The sequence below is a fragment of the Capra hircus genome, chromosome 1 (genome assembly GCF_001704415.2).
Source record: "Capra hircus breed San Clemente chromosome 1, ASM170441v1, whole genome shotgun sequence".
Classification (NCBI taxonomy): Eukaryota; Metazoa; Chordata; class Mammalia; order Artiodactyla; family Bovidae; genus Capra; species Capra hircus.
Genome location: NC_030808.1, coordinates 2950323 through 2962922, shown reverse-complemented (window position 1 = coordinate 2962922; position 12600 = coordinate 2950323). Strand labels below are relative to the sequence as shown.

The 12600-nt window shown below is 41.2% G+C and overlaps 1 pseudogene; it reads left to right on the top strand.

Annotated features, from left to right (window-relative positions):
* LOC102170733 lies at window positions 2384-3153 on the top strand (annotated as a pseudogene).

The following is a 12600-nucleotide window of genomic DNA, read 5'->3' as shown; positions in this document are numbered from 1 at the left end:
AGGAACAAGACAAGGGTGCCCACTTTCACCGCTACTATTCAACATAGTTCTGGAAGTTTTGGCCACAGCAATCAGAGCAGAAAAAGAAATAAAAGGAATCCAAACTGGAAAAAAACTTTCACTGTTTGCACATGACATGATCCTCTACATAGAAAACCCTAAAGACTCCACCAGAAAATTACTACAGCTAATCAATGAATATAGTAAAGTTGCAGGATATAGAATCAACACACAGAAATCCCTTGCATTCCTATACACGAATAATGAGAAAGCAGAAAAAGAAATTAAGGAAACAATTCCATTCACCATTGCAACGAAAAGAATAAAATACTTAGGAATATATCTACCTAAAGAAACTAAAGACCTATATATAGAAAACTATAAAACACTGATGAAAGAAATCAAAGAGGACACTAATAGATGGAGAAATATATCATGTTCATGGATCAGAAGAATCAATATAGTGAAAATGAGTATACTACCCAAAGCAATCTACAGATTCAATGCAATCCCTATCAAGCTACCAGCGGTATTTTTCACAGAACTAGAACAAATAATTTCACAATTTGTATGGAAATACAAAAAACCTCGAATAGCCAAAGAAATCTTGAGAAAGAAGAAAGGAACTGGAGGAATCAACTTGCCTGACTTCAGGCTCTACTACAAAGCCACAGTCATCAAGACAGAAATATAGATCAATGGAACAAAATAGAAAGCCCAGAGATAAATCCACACACATATGGACACCTTATCTTTGACAAAGGAGGCAAGAATATACAATGGAGTAAAGACAATCTCTTTAACAAGTGGTGCTGGGAAAACTGGTCAACCACTTGTAAAAGAATGAAACTAGATCACTTTCTAACACCCCACAAAAAAATAAACTCAAAATGGATTAAAGATCTAAATGTAAGACCAGAAACTATAAAACTCCTAGAGGAGAATATAGGCAAAACACTCTCAGACATAAATCACAGCAGGATCCTCTATGATCCACCTCCCAGAATTCTGGAAATAAAAGCAAAAATAAACAAATGTGATCTAATTAAAATTAAAAGCTTCGGCACAACAAAGGAAAATATAAGCAAGGTGAAAAGACAGCCTTCTGAATGGGAGAAAATAATAGCAAATGAAGTAACTGACAAACAACTAATGTCAAAAATATACAAGCAACTTATGCAGCTCAATTCCAGAAAAATAAACGACCCAATCAAAAAATGGGCCAAAGAACTAAATAGACATTTCTCCAAAGAAGACATACGGATGGCTAACAAACACATGAAAAGATGCTCAACATCACTCATTACTAGAGAAATGCAAATCAAAACCACAATGAGGTACCACTTCACACCAGTCAGAATGTCTGCAATCCAAAAGTCTGCAAGCAATAAATGCTGGAGAGGGTGTGGAGAAAAGGGAACCCTCCTACACTGTTGGTGGGAATGCAAACTAGTACAGCCACTTTGGAGAACAGTGTGGAGATTCCTTAAAAAATTGCAAATAGAACTACCTTATGACCCAGCAATCCCACTTCTGGGCATACACACCGAGGAAACCAGAATTGAAAGAGACACATGTACCCCAATGTTCATCGCAGCACTGTTTATAATAGCCAGGACATGGAAACAACCTAGATGTCCATCAGCAGATGAATGGATAAGAAAGCTGTGGTACATATACACAATGGAGTATTACTCAGCCATTAAAAAGAAAACATTTGAATCAGTTCTGATGAGGTGGATGAAACTGGAGCCAATTATACAGAGTGAAGTAAGCCAGAAAGAAAAACACCAATACAGTATACTAACACATATATATGGAATTTAGAAAGATGGCAATGACGACCCTGTATGCAAGACAGCAAAAAAGACACAGATGTGTATAACGGACTTTTGGACTCAGAGGGAGAGGGAGAGGGTGGGATGATTTGGGAGAATGGCATTGAAACATGTATACTATCATGTAAGAATCGAATTGCCAGTCTATGTCCGATGCAGGATACAGCATGTTTGGGGCTGGTGCACAGTGGTGACCCAGAGAGATGTTATGGGGAGGGAGGTGGGAGGGGGGTTCATGTTTGGGAACGCATGTACACCCGTGGTGGATTCATGTCAGTGTATGGCAAAACCAATACAGTATTGTAAAGTAAAATAAAGTAAAAATAAAAATTTTTTTAAAAAACTCTTTTTTTGTCAAAGTTAATTCACATTTAAATACAATTCAAAATTAAATACAACTTTGTGAAAGCCAGAAAAAAAAAAAGGAGATAGATTTTATGAAAATGTTTCTTTTACCTTCCTTTTAACGAGAAGTATTTTCCCAGTTTTGGTCTAAACTTTCTATGTTTTAAAAGAATGTCGCTCTTTTCTTGCCTAGTGCAGCCATGACTCACGGTCCCAAGAAGTGTGTAGCAACTCCAAAACATTGGATGCTGGACAGAGTGACTGGTGTGTTTGCCCCTCGTCCATCTACCTGGCCCCACAGGCTGAGGGAATGTTTCCCCCTAACCACTTTCTTAAGGAACAGACTTAAGTATGCCCTAATAGGAGATGAAGTAAAGAAGACTGCATCCAGCGTGTCATTAAGATGCATGGCAAAGTCTGCACCGACATAACTACCCTGCTGGTTTTATGGATGTCATCAGCACTGATAAGACTGGAGAGAATTTTCGTTTGATCTACGACACCAAGGGTCGCTTTGCTGTTCATCGTATTACACCTGAGGAGGCCAAGTGTAAACTGCACAGTAAGAAAGATCTTTGTGGGGACAAAAGGAGTCCCTCATCCAGTGATCCATGATGCTCGCACCATCCGTTACCCTGATCCCCTCCTCAAGGTGAATGACACCATCCAAATTGACTTGGAGACTGGCAAGACCACTGATTTTGTCGAATTTGACACTAGTAACCTACGCATGGTGACTGGAGGTGCTAACCTGGGAAGAATTGGTGTGATTACCAACCAGGAGAGACATCCAGGTTCCTTTAATGTAGTTCATGTGAATGGCAACAGCTTTGCCACATGGCTCTCAAACGTCTTCCTTGTTGGCAACGGCAACAAACCATGGATCTCTCTTCCCCGTGGAAAGGGTATTTGCCTTACCACTGCTGAGGAGAGAGACAAGAGACCGGCAGCCAAACAGAGGAGGGGATAAAATGATCTCTATGTGATGTGATTGGAAAAATCTTTGTACCTAATTAAAGATAATTCCAAGTGATTAATAAAAATAAAAGAAAAAGAAACTCAACTACTAAAGTTAGAAATGGGTGTGGTGGCCTCTTAAGAAAAAGGCATGCTATTTGATTAAAATCTCAGCTCTTTTGATAGTTCTTAGCTTGAGTTAACTAACATTCAAGAATAAATTGATGTTTTTTTTCTGTTGTGTCATTTAAAACTGCCAGTGTTATCCATTCCAAGGTTTACCTTTATTGTTATCAGCCCCCTCTTCCATCACCCAAAATTAAATTGCTGGCTTTCCTCAAATTTTTCTTATTTTTGATCAGATAAAATTTGCCTTCTTTGTGGTTTCAGGATGAATAGGGTGTACATGGCCTTTGGGCTTCATGTTGACTGAAAGTATAGCTCTCTAGCAACAAGGATCTTGCTGGCTGACTTCTGTTACATGTAAACACAAGCAAAACAAAAAGAAAAATGTGTTACACACGTGTATGTGTTAGCTCAGGCTACCATAACACAGTAACAGGAGCTGGATGGTTTAAACAACAGACTGATTTCTCACAGTTCTGAAACTGGTAAAGTCCACGATCAAGGTGCTGACTGATTTGGCTCTTGATTAGGGCTTTCCTGCTAGAGTGTAGATAGATGTATTCTTATTATGTCCTCATGTTGAGGGGAGAAAGGGAGAGAGAGGGAGAGAGAAACAGGGAGGGGGAGAGAGAATGGGAGAGGGAAAGAGAAAGAGAAGTAAAGGGAAAGAGGAGAAGAAGCAAGCAAGCCCCGTCGTCTTTATAAGGGCACTAATTCCATGATGGGGGCTCCATTCTCATGACCTAAGTAGTTCCAAAGTCCCCGCCTTCTAATACCATCGCACTGGGGGTTAGGGCTTCAACATATGAATTCTAGGGGGAGCAGGAATCAGTCCATAGCGCTATAGAGACAGCTTCTCTGCAGCAAATCCTCAAATGGGATTGTTATTGCTTGCTTTGGAGACAAAGCATAAACAATTAATTATTCCAAAGCTGGCTGAACAGTAGAGGAACTAAATAGAATTTCAATCAATGACTTCTGAAAACAAAGTAGTCTTAGGACTCCCCTGGTACAAGGATGATTTGAAGAAGGAATAGCTTGTGAATACTTATAAAATCTCATTTCAATAAATTTGAGAGAGATGGAAGTAGCATTGCTACATTCCAATTATATTTAAATGAAATTATATTAGAGCACAGAGGTGGTGCTACTGGGTTGAATTTGGTTTATCTAAATAAACCCGGCATTGTTTTCATGTCCTGGTTTTTCCTTTTTTCTTCATTTTCATCTCCTTTCCTCTGCACCATGTTAAGGTACCTTCCTTGGAGATATTCTTTCCCTGACCTCTAGTTCTGACAATTTCCTCACTCTCATTTCTTTTCAACTTCCTTTACTCCTCTAGGTCCCTAATATAACAATACTGATACAGTAGAAAGCACTAATTCTGAGCCATAACCATGTTTTCATTAAGCAGATCCACTGCTATGTGGACAGGGACTTGTGAACACACTGTTCTACAGGATTTTTCATTTAAAATAATTTTCTGAAACCACATCAGCAAAGTACTGCTATGATAAACTATCCCCAAAGACATGGATGTACTTTTGCTAATCACAACTCTAAATTAAAATGGCATGTAATCATGGGATTCTACTTGTATTTATTTGTTCTCATGCATTTATGAAGGTAAACTCTGAGCTAGTGTTATTTGGATGTGGATTTCATGTTTTGTCCTCACCTAATCATTGAACTGGGCCTTTATGGAGTTGCTGGATCCCTTGGCATTCCATGGCAAGGCTATTAGCCTTGGTTAGAAGGAAAATTTGTGGAAAAACACACTGCTTTACGCTAAATTAGCTATTAACTACTTCTGCAAAAATTGTACCCAGTTTCTTCTGTGATAAACTTATGATGGAGTTCATAAGATCCAAGAGGCTGAATGATATCATTCTAATAGTCTGCCATTGGTTGGCTTGATTGAAGAGGTTAATATTATACCTTGAATAATACTCCTTGCTTCTTTTCCAAAGTCTTATAAAGTGCAACTAAGACTAAAGACACAATGCAGCTGTCTCTCTAATCTTGAATTTCAGATGAGTAATACCCAAAAGCAGGGGTCCCCAACCCCCAGGCCATGGGCTCTTACATGTCTGTAGCTTGTTAGGAACCAAGCTGTGCAGCAGGATGTGAGAAGCAGGTGAGTGAGTGAAGTTTCACCTGTGTTTACAGCCACTCCCCATCACTTGCACTGACACGTGAGCTCTGCCGCCTGTCAGATCAATGATGATATAAGGAATGCAATGCTCCAGAATCACGCCGAAACCATTGCATACACACCCCGGGTCCATGGAAAAATTGTCTTCCGCAAAATCGGTTCCTGGTGCCAAAACTGTTGAGGACCACTGCCCAAAGGGGATTGCAGCATTTTATATCTGCCTGTAGCTAGCTCCAGGATGGTTTCCTATGAAGAGAAACTTGGCTCTAGGTGGGCAGTCACTGAAATCACTGGGATGGATTTTAGCCATGTTAGTTTAGTACAGCAACTCTTAAATGGGGTTATTTTATCCTTCGTCTCCACTGCTACCAAGGGCATTTGGCGATGTGTAGAGACATTCTGGTGGCTAGAATTTGGGGGAGGTGGTGTATCTAGTGAGCAGAGGCCACAGATGGTACTCAACATGTGATAATGCCCAGGACAGTCCCACACAACAAAGAATGATCTGACCCCAAATGCTAATAGTGCTGAGACTGAGAAACCCTGGTTTCAAAAAGGAGCATGTTTGGACCTTAGCAGTTAAAAGGCAGAAGGAGTACGGCAGCCCAAACTATGGACTATAATGCAGCTACCAAACAGTGACTTAGAGCTATGTGTCTCAATTTGTAGAGCTGTTAAAGATGTACTAAGTGGATAAAAGCAGGTTACAAGTGATGATGATAATAATTATTATTATAACCAATCTTTATTGACAAGTTACTCAGTCATTACATTAAATGCTTTAATTACATCATCCCATTAAATTCTTCCTACAGTATGGGGTATACATTGTTATTAATCCTGCCTTCATATACACTGACACTGAGGCATGGAGAAATTAGGTGAAGTTGCCTAAAGCCACACATGTTACAGCCTCCAGAGTTCACCTGCGTCATCATTCCACGTGTGCTGTGTGTGTTAAGCCACTTCAGCCATGATTGACTCTTTGCGACCCCACCAGACTCCTCAGTCCATAGGATTCTCCAGGCAAGGGTACAGGAGTGGGTTGCCATTTCCTCCTCCAGGGGACCTTCCCAACCCGAGGATCGAACTCCCGTCTCCTACATTTCTTGCATTGGCAGGCAGGTTCTTTACTTCATATATATACATCACTTCATATATATGCACAAATACAATGATAATGATACTAAAGAGTTTAACACAGCAATGGTTTCACCTCTACCCCCTTTCTAACTAGGGATGTTACTCCTCAAAGAAAAGCTCTTTTAATCATTTTTGCTTTAGACCTGTTTAACTTCACAACTCCAGATAATTACTAGACTTAAAAAAATAGAGGCAACTTACTGATCTGTTTATCTCATGTTTTATTCATCTCATGTAGCTCACTCATACTATGTGATCCCCTCTCTCCCTTCCCTCTCAGCTCTCTTTAAAAAAAAAAAAAATTATCATTCTACTTCTGTTGGTCACAGCTGCAACTTTGAACAACAGTGTAGTGCTTTGCTTTTATCATTTCCTAAATTGTACCACCTAGAGCCAGACATCCTGGAATGCAGGTCAAGTGGGCCTTAGGAAGCATCACTACAAACAAAACTAGTGGAGGTGATGGAATTCCAGTTGAGCTATTTTAAATCCTAAAAGATGATGCTGTGAAAGTGTTGCACTCAATATGCCAGCAAATTTGGAAAACTCGGCAGTGGACACAAGATTGGAAAAGATCAGTTTTCATTCCAATCCCAAAGAAGGGCAATGCCAAAGAAAGTTCAAACTACAGCACAATTGTACTCATCTCACATGCTAGTAAAGTAATGCTCAAAATTCTCCAAGCCAGGCTTCAACAATACATGAACCATGAACTTCCAGATGTTCAAGTTGGGTTTAGAAAAGACAGAGGAACCAGAGATCAAATTGCCAACATCCACTGGATCATCAAAAAATCTAGAGAGTTCCAGAAAGACATCTATTTCTGATTTATTGACTATGCCAAAGCCTTTGACCATGTGGGTCATGACAAATTGATGACAAAATTCTTCAAGAGATCGGAATACCAGACCACCTTACTTGCCTCTTGAGAAATTTGTATGTAGTTCGGGAAAAAACAGTTAGAACTGGACATGGAATAACATACTGGTTTCAAGTTGGGAAAGAAGTACGTCAAGGCTGTATATTGTCACCCTGCTTATTTAACTTATATGCAGAGTATGCTTATTTAACTTATATGCAGAGTACATTATGAGAAATGCTGGGCTGGATGAAGCACAAGCTGGAATGAAGATTGGCGGCAGAAATATCAATAACTTCAGATATGCAGATGATACCACCCTTATGGCAGAAAGGGAAAAAGAACTAAAGAGCCTCCTGATGAAAGTAAAAGAGGAGAGCAAAAATGTTAGCTTAAAGCTCAACTTTCAGAAAACTAAGATCATGACATCTGGCCCCATCACTTCATGGCAAATAGGAAGTGTTTCATGGGAAACAATGACAGATTTTATTTTGGGGAGCTCCAAAATGCACATGGTGACTGCAGCCATGAAATTAAAAGATGCTTACTCCTTGGAAGGAAAGTTATGACCAATTTAAAAAGCAGAGACATTACTTTGCTATTACATAGCTATGTCAAAGCTATGGTTTTTCCAGTAGTCATGTATGGATGTGAGAGTCGGACTACAAAGAAAGCTGAGTGCCGAAGAATTAATGCTTTTGAACTGTGGTGTTGGAGAAGATTCTTGAGAGTCCCTTGGACTGTAAGGAGATCTAACCATCAATCCTAAAGGAAATCAGTCCTGAATATCCAGTGTAAGGACTGATGCTGAAGCTGAAACTCCAATACTTTGGCCACCTGATGAGAAGAACTGACTCACTGGAAAAGACAATAATGCTGGGAAAGATTGAGGGCAGGAGGAGAAGGGGATGACAGAGGATGAGATGGTTGGATGGTATCACTGACTCAATGGACATGAATTTGAGAAAACTCCAGGAGTTGGTGATGGACAGGGAGGCCTGGCATGCTGCAGTCCATGGGGTCACCAAAAGTTGGACATGACTGAGCGACTGAACTGAATTTAACTGAAAGTGTATCACAACCCCCTCCCTATATACTCTTTGTATTTCTCCTCTCCTCTCTTACCATTGCCATAATCTTTAACATTTATGTAGTCCTACAAACATCATCAAGTGTTCTGCAGTTGTCCTGCAGTTGATGCAAGAAGTTGAAAACTATCTGCAGTCACTTCCCTAGTAGTCCAATGGTTAAGAGTCCAACTTGCAAGGCAGGGGACATGAGTTCAATCCCTAGTCAGGGAACCAAGATCCTCCATGCAGCAGAGCAACTAAAGCCCACTCGCTGCAAGTACAGAGTCCACATGCTGCAACTGAAGAGCCCGTGGTCTGCAATGAAAGATCTCACATTATACAACTAGGGCACAGCAGAGTCAAACAAATAAATTAACAAATATTAAAAAAAAAAAATAAACATTAGCCAGAGTTTACATAGCTGTGAAGGTGGGTTATTTCTGGATCACATAGGGACTAGACTGCAGTTCCTTCTCTTCAGGACCTATATCTCCAGCCTTGAGAGGAGGTAGGTGATCAAGGTACAAGGGCCAATGAATGCTGTCGTTCTGAGTAACTACCATTCTCGAATCCCCTATTTTCAACCCGTTTCTCACCCCTGTTCACTCTGCACCCAGATCTGCCGTCTCCTGACTTCCAAAGAGCCGATCTCCAACTTATTATGTAGTTGGAGAACTTCTTCACCGACTTGGTGCTTTGAAAAAACGCTACTGACGTACGTATTTTATCTGTTTCTGCTGATATTTTATTTGTTCACATTTTAATTAGTTTAATGGATAACAAAGTGTGGATAAGACAGCCGAGATCACGGCCTCCCAGAGGGAAATTCAGATGTCCTTTTTCTCTATGATTGATGAGCCCAGCACAGCCTCTTTCAACACGTTGGAGAGTTAGTTCCTCAGGGCCCTTTTGATCTTGGAAGAAGCCTCCTTGGAGGGTTGACAACAACACTTCTAAGGTTGCTGCTCTTGGCAACCATTAAATGAAAAGCTAGAGTATTCCCTTAAGATAGCTACATATCTCTTCAGAGCACTCCCAGGTGAAGAAAATCTGGCTCTGTACAGGAAGCCTGTGCAATGAGAGCCTGGGAGTCACTGAGCATCAGTTCTGACTGTGGACCAGCCTCCATTTAACCCATGTCCTGCCTGGGAAGTGGAAGGAAATCTCACCAGGAAAGGACTCCTGGAATCTTTCACGGGTTTAATGCTCAAAACTAGAAAGGGAGGGACTTCCCTGTTGGCACAGTGGGTGAGACTTCACCTTCCAAAGCAGGGGGTGTGGGTTTAGCCCCTGGTGGGGGAGCTGGGATCCCACATGCCTCACCCGCCAAAAGAAAACAAAACATTGTAACAAAGCAACACTGTAACAAAGTTAATAAGGACTTTAAAAATGGACAAGTACACACTGCTATATTTAAAACAGATAACCAGCAATGGGAGGACCTGCTGAACAGCCCAGGGAACCCTGCTTAACATTGTGTGGCAGCCTGAATGGGAAGGGGGTTTGAGGGAGAGAGGATAAATGTGTTCGTATGGCAGGGACCTGTTGCCGTCTACTTGCAACTGCCATACCATCGTTAATGGGCTATCCTCTAATAAAAAATTAAAAGTCTGATTTTTTTAATGGTCCACATCAAAAGCATTAAAAAAAAAAAGACAGGGAGTCTGGAACATTTTGGTAGGCTCTGAGGAAGGAGGCTTGAGAGTTCGGCTACCCTAAAATGAATGGTTGTGGTCATGAGAAGGGACTTTATCTGGCCAGGAGATGTTTCTGTTCCTCTTCCTCTACTCCTACTTCCAAATAATGGGCCATAATGATTCATAGGTGTTCTGTCATAATTTTCCTGATATCAGCTGGCCTTGAATAAACCCAGTTGAATGAACTTACTATTTAGAAAAATTTTCCCAAAGTCTCCTAGTATATAGGAGCTCTCTCTTTCCTACATGAGAGAAACTGACAATGATTCTCTCCATTAGGATATAATCCAGTGAACCAGTGAGGTTGCTCAGCCATGTCTGACTCTTTGCGACCCCAGGGACTGTAGCCTACCAGGCTCCTCCATCCATGGAATTTTCCAGGCAAGAATACTGGAGTGGGTTGCCATTTCCTTCTCCAGGGCATCTTCCTGACCCAGGGATCGAACCCAGCTCTCCTGCATTGTAGGCAGACACTTTACCGTCTGAGCCACCAGGGAAGCCACCAGGATATGATGGTGGTTTGTTGTTGTCACTAAGTCCTGTTTGACTCTTTGCGACCCCGTGGACTGTAGACTGCTACATTCCTCTGTACATGGGGCTCTCCAGGCAAGAATACTGGAGTAGGTTGCCATTTTCTTCTCCAATAATGCTGGTTTACCTACTAGTTTATTTATCTAGACAATGCATAGAAAGCTGTCACAAACAAAACCAAACACAGAGAGAAACACAAAAACAGCAGTGAAATTTGCAAAACAGGGCACATGGGATGTGCCGTCTCCTGTGAGGGGTGTGAGTCCTGGGAGCAGCAGGGGAGGGACTCTTGCTGAGCTGGTGGTGGAGGGCCAACCACTATCTTGGGGATCTGGGAATCCTCCAAAAAGACAGACAAATATCCAAGGGCCAGGTCTTCATTAGAAACCTCAACTGCTGCTGCTGCTGCTAAGTCGCTTCAGTCGTGTCCGACTCTGTGTGACCCCACAGACAGCAGCCCTCCAGGCTCCTCCGTCCCTGGGATTCTCAGCTAGGGAGAGTGTATTACACCTCACACTCTGATCTCGTGCCTGGTTATTGCTTGAAATGCACACCTGGAATATCCTTCCACCCTCGGAACTTTCCAGAGCCGCATTTATGCACCAGCCTCTCTCATCTCACTTTCACTCTACATTTTCTCTCTGCTTTGGTTCTGGAACATACTCTCTAGTCACTAAAAATCCCTCTAGTGACAGAGGAGGAGGGTGGTAAAAATCTCTTCTTTCAAACTTAGGTTTTGCATCATCTAATTAAAAGATCTCTTACTTTTAAAAATCATTTCTCCCAGGGTCTAAAGTCCTTTTGCTAGGCTCCTAGAAAAGGAATTTTGATAGAGGCTCAGAGCAGATAGCTGCCCTAATCTCATTGAACACTCTAAGGGGAGCTTATGAGCTTTAACTCAGATTGAGTCCTGATTCCACTTCTTAATAAGACCAACCTGGCACATTCAAAGCAATAATTTCCTGACCTGACTACATATCAAAAGGCCTTGTGGTATTTAAAAAAAAACCTAGAATATACCCAAGACCCAGACCTACTGTATCAGAATCTCCAGCCTGTGGGGTCAGGAATCTGCATACTCTCAAATTCCCCCAAATGATCCTGAAATAGCTTCCTGGTAGAGGTGTGCTCAGGTCACTGTATTAATATATGTTAATCCCTGCTAGCAATGTGTTTATAAGTCTTCCAATATCTGGATACAATTTGATGAACTTTTGAATTCTGAGGATTGGCTTTACACTTGCAGCACCCAGTACAAAGTGAGCTCATGTGCTCATGTTGTTCTTCATGCTGGTGATAAGATTTTTGTATCTACATCAGTATTATTGACCCTGGCTGCACATTTGAAAATCACCTGAGTAGCTTTTTTTTTTTTTTTTTCTTTTGGCATGTGGGATCTTAGTTCCCTGACCAGGGATCGAACCTGTGTTCACTGCATTGGAAGAGTGCAGTCTTAACCACTGGACAGTCAGGGAAATCCCTCAAGGAGCTCTTGAAATGTCTGGGGCCCAAGAGCAATCACTAGAGATTCTAAAAGAAGTGGTCTGAGGTGAGGATCCAGGCATTGGCTATTTTTAACAAACTGTCTGGGCAATTATGTTGTATACTTAGGGTTGATAATCACTGATCTATGCAAAGGCTTAAGAAGTTGCTGAATGTTTTGACTTGTTGACAATGCATCAGTCAGCTATTGCTGTGTAACAGACAACCACAAAAATCCCACAATAATAAGCATCATCTTTGGGATTTTAATTAGCTCAATTGGAATTCCATCACCTCCACTAGCTTTGTTCATAGTGATACTTCCTAAGGCCCACTTGACTTCACATTTCAGGATGTCTGGCTATAGGTAAGTGATCACACCATCATGATCATCTGG